Below are 4,707 nucleotides of genomic sequence, written 5' to 3' on the forward strand. Positions count from 1 at the left end.
ACCTCTTCTCAGGGTGTGCTTGGGGCAGGATTGCTAGAAGAAGCCTGGGCAGCTAGTAACCCCTCTCCATCCTAGGGGGCGGTCACATGAGCCTGGAGCCTGGGCTGGGTGCAGGGGGCTTGGTGGGGAGTTGAGGAATGGAGGACAGGAGAGGCAGGCCTGGGAAACAGCAGGAGTGGAGAGTCTGGACACCAGCCCCCATCTCCTCCAGTGCGTCTGTAGACCCCATCAGTTGGCAGGGGACAGCAGTGACTCAGGTCTCCCAGACCCTTGTCCAGAAGGCCCTATATTCTTGTTTTTTTTTGTTTGTTTGTTTGTTTGTTTTTGAGGAAGATTAGCCCTGAGCTAACTGCTGCCAATCCCTCCTCTTTTTGCTGAGGAAGACTGGCCCTGAGCTAACATCTGTGCCCATCTTCTCTACTTTATATGTGGGATGCCTACCACAGCATGGTATGCCAAGCAGTGCCATGTCCGCACCCAGGATCCAAACCTGCAAACCCCGGCTGCTGAAGCGGAACACGCGCACTTAACCACTGTGCCACCAGGCTGGCCCCAGCCCTATATTCTATATCTGCTGGCCTGTCCCCTGCCCAGCCAGCCCCTCACGGCACGTCTGGCTAAAGAGTCCAGCCTGCCAAACCAGGCAGCCTGGCAGGGTGGGGCCTGGAGAGGGGCTACAGTGAGGAGACGAGGAGACAGCAGCTGGGAGGGAGCCTCTTGGTGTGAGGCCTCTGAGCCCACAACACCTAGGGGGTCTAGCTGCCAGTGGACTACAGGGCTTTTACCGGGTCCTCCTGCACTCATGGTCCCCCTAGCACCGAGATGTGCCTGCACCTCACCTCACTCTTGCCCCCCATGCCCTGGCTGTACCCCTTGATGCCCTCTCTCCCCACATGAAGACCCCAACCCAGGGATCATGCTCACAGGAGCACACACACAGGACCACGCCCAGGGCACTTACCTCTCCACACAGACTCACCTTTGCACAAGGCCCCTCTGCTCCCACCGGGCCCCCTCAGCCCAGTGCCCCGGCGCAGCACCCCACATGCCCACCTCCTGCGCTGCCCTGCAGACAGCCATAACCCAGAGTCCTGGAGGCTGGACCTTCCACTGACTGCTGGGAGGGGCTCAGGGGTGGCCCATGAGAGCCTGAGACAGCTGGGACCATCCATTTAGGCTCCCCAGGGAGGGCTTTCCTGCCAGGCCACCTGCTCCAGCCCAGCACAACAGGCGCCGGCTCCCTGGTCGGTCTCCTCATGGAGGGCAGCTGGGTAGCCTCATGGTTGCAGACTGGGTGCTGGATTCAGATGCAGATCGGACACACACCTGCTCTCTCTGGCTGGGGAGCTCGAGCAGGAATCTGACCTTCCTGAGTCTGCCCACTGTCCTCTAAAATGACGACACTAAGAGTATCACTGTGTCAGGGCTATTGGGGGAGCTATTTCTTACCCCATTTTACAGATGGGGAAACAGGCAGACAGAAGGGACTTGGTCCAGATTGATTCCTGAGCATGGGGCTGGCATTTGAAGCCAGGCAGTCCACGCAGACCCCCGAGTCCACAGTCCTCCACTCTCTGCTAGTCCACAAACTCCTGGGTGGGCAGCAGGCCCAGTTACCCCAGACATGGTGTCGCTCTCTCTCTACCCCATGCCAGTCTGGGCCCAAGGTGTCTGCTTGAGACCTGGATAGCTGAGGGCCCCCTACAAAGACCCAGACACATGGCTCACCCCACAGGGCGCCAGGGAAGCTTGGCCCAGGAGGAGGCAGGCGGGGAGACCAGGAGGGGCCATGCAGGAGGTATGGGCTGGGTGCCTGCTTGGCCACTGGCAGATGAAATGCCGGTGCCCGCCACCACTGCCAGGCCGCCTGAGTGCTGGCATGGGCCTGTGGAGAATGGCAGCCAGCCTGGGACCTCAGGCCAGTTTGACGCCACTCAGGACCAGCACCGGGTGCAACTGAGCACCCCCAGCCCCTGCAATGCCCCCATCTCCCACCCCCAGCACCGCCATCCCCTCAGCTCACCCTCAACCCCACCCAGGCAGGGCCAGCCTGAGAGCACATGGACCACCTGGGGGCTGAGGGAGTGCCTGATGGAGCCCAGGCCTGGGCTACTTCTGCTCCCAGGCTGTCAACAGAGGAGCAACATTGAGGGGCCACAGCTGGGAGCCCAGGGCAAGGTGACAGTTGGGGTGTTGCAAGTGCAAGACCGAGGCCCAGGAAGTGCGCCACCTGAAATGGCACAGCCTGTGTCAACAGGCTCCCAGCCAGCTGCTCACAGCAGCAGCACCTGCCAGGGTGGGAATTCCGGGAGGACAGCGGGGGGAGCGGCCAGGTGCCTGCAGGGCCGACACCTTCTGAACCCGCAGCTGTGCTAACGGTCGGCCCTGGGCTTGGATCTGGCAGTTTTTCAGCCCAGATCCCTGCATGGGCGCCTCTGGGACACCTTCCCAGGCACCTGCACCGTGCTGACTTCCACGAACTCCCTGCCCCCCACCTGTCAGTGTATTAAAACCTTATGCCAGGGTGAAATATGGCTTGCTTACAGATGCATGCCTAGGACAGACATGCACAATAGAACAAATTCCTATAAGGCAAACCCCTATGCAGCCCACACCCAGGTCAAGACACAGAACACAGCCAGCTCCCCAGAGGCGCCCATCACAGTCTCCTCTCTCCTGCTGGAGTAGCCATGTTTGCACTTGTGGCTGTCATTTCCTTGCCTTTAAGTCACATTATTCCTGTTTCCTAACCCCATCCCTGGAGGGACGCTTCCCGGGGCTCATGGGCCGGGCCGCGGTGCTGCTGCGGCGACGAGACACAAGGGGGCGCGAGCGGCTCCAGCCGGCTGTCACCTGGAAGCGCCGGCCGTTCCCGGAATTGGGCGCAGGGCGGGGGTTGCCGGGCTTCCTTCTGCACGCAGCCCCGGCCAAGCTTTGGTCTGGAAGCCTGTGGGCCGGTGCCTCCGGCCCTGTGACCCCGGGGTGTGTGCGGGGGTCCCGGTCCCTCTTCTCCAGGGGCCTCTTTTCGGCCCAGGAGGCTGCTTTGAAAACTGCAAAGCACTATACAAGTGAGGGCGCGTTACTGTAATTATTAAACAATGAGAAATCTACTGTGTGTTCAGCCCCTGCTAAGCACGTCACATTCCATGTTCTCATTTAGTGCTCATAACCCCCAAGGAGGTCGGAACTATTATTACTATTCTCATTTTACAAATGTGGAAATGGACCTAGAGACATAAAGCAACTTGTCCACAATTGCACAGCTTCCGTGGGCAGAGCAGGGTTTGAGTCCTAATTTCCCTGACTCCACAGCCCACGCTCTTACTTGCTATCAGTACTTAACTTTATATTATAGCTCTTTCACACAGCGAAATGTCCATTTTGAATTAAAAAAAAATTTTTTTAGTCACTGCAAATGAAACTTTCAAGAATGGGCAGTTGGAAGGGGGCCTGAGTCCAGGACTCCTGGAGATGGCGCTGGTAGGCAGGCTGGCGGCTGGAGAGAGTCCTGCCTGTTCCCCAGGCCTCCTGGGGACAAGCCCGGGGTGTCTAACAAGCCTCCAGCCTGAGTCACAGGAGCTGTGGCTGCCAGAGATGCTAATGCAGAGGATGGCGCATGGAGGGGGCAGCCCCCAGAAAAGCTCTGAGTTTCCAGCCTAATGGGAGACGCCCATCTACCCACTGGCGAGTGTTCGCCAAGGGGCCTCATCCCTGGGCGGCGCTGGGAGCCCTGCAGTCTTCGGCCCTTCAGAGACCTGGCAGTCGGCAAGTGCACCAACAGATAGAGGCTAGAATTTCAGATAGAGTAAGTGCAAAGGGTAAATAAGGTGGGAAAAGAGATATGAGAGACACGGAGCGTTCTAGGGAGAGTGACCTGGAGGCGTGACTCTCCTCCACCCTGTTAAGCAGATCAAAGGTCCCCTCCTTGAAAGGAGCAACCCCCAGGGCTCCTGTTAGGAATCAGCCTCGCTCTGCGCCAGCCCCCTGCTAAGAACTTAAGGGGATCATCCCATTTGAACCTCCTGCTCCAAGAGGGAAGCTTCATCCGCTCAGGATGAAGACGGGAGGCTAATCCGGAGCTCAGAAAGGCCCAGTGCTTCCCAAGGTCGTTCAGCCAGGAAGGGGCTAAGTGGGGTTTGGGCTGAGCTCAAGTCTCGAATTCAAAGAATGGGAAGGGCTGCCTCGGAGATGGGGGAGGCCTGGCTGTCTGGAGGGCTTCCTGGAAGAGACGGCGTTTCCGAGTTCCCTGAGCCGCATGTTCCGCGGGTGGGAGGATGTGCCTGGGGCCGGTGCGATGCACGCCGGGACCCCAGGGCCCTCCACCCAGCCGGGGCCTCGGAGTCCACAGGGACTTCCTGTCCAGCCCCGAGTGACTGCCTCTCGAGGCACCTCTGAGGCGAAACGCGGCGCTGGCCCCTTTTATAGACGCGAAATCTAAGCCAGCCCAGCAAGGGCCGTGAGTGCCGGGACCAGGGTCTGGAGGTGGGCAAGGGTTCCGGCAGCCAGGCGGTGGTCCCCCATCAGCGGCCCCAACAGGGCGCGGCCCCGCAGCCTCAAGGACTCTCAGCCTAGCCGCCCCCGCCCCGGGCCAGCGCTCCCAGGCCTTGCGCCTGCGCAATGAGAGGGCGGGCTGGAGACGCCGGCTGGGCGGGGTCGGCGACGCGCACGCAGGACGTGAGGGGCGGGGCCACGCAGGTCGGCGCCTCC

This window comes from Equus caballus, chromosome 13 (assembly GCF_041296265.1).
Source record: "Equus caballus isolate H_3958 breed thoroughbred chromosome 13, TB-T2T, whole genome shotgun sequence".
Classification (NCBI taxonomy): domain Eukaryota; kingdom Metazoa; phylum Chordata; class Mammalia; order Perissodactyla; family Equidae; genus Equus; species Equus caballus.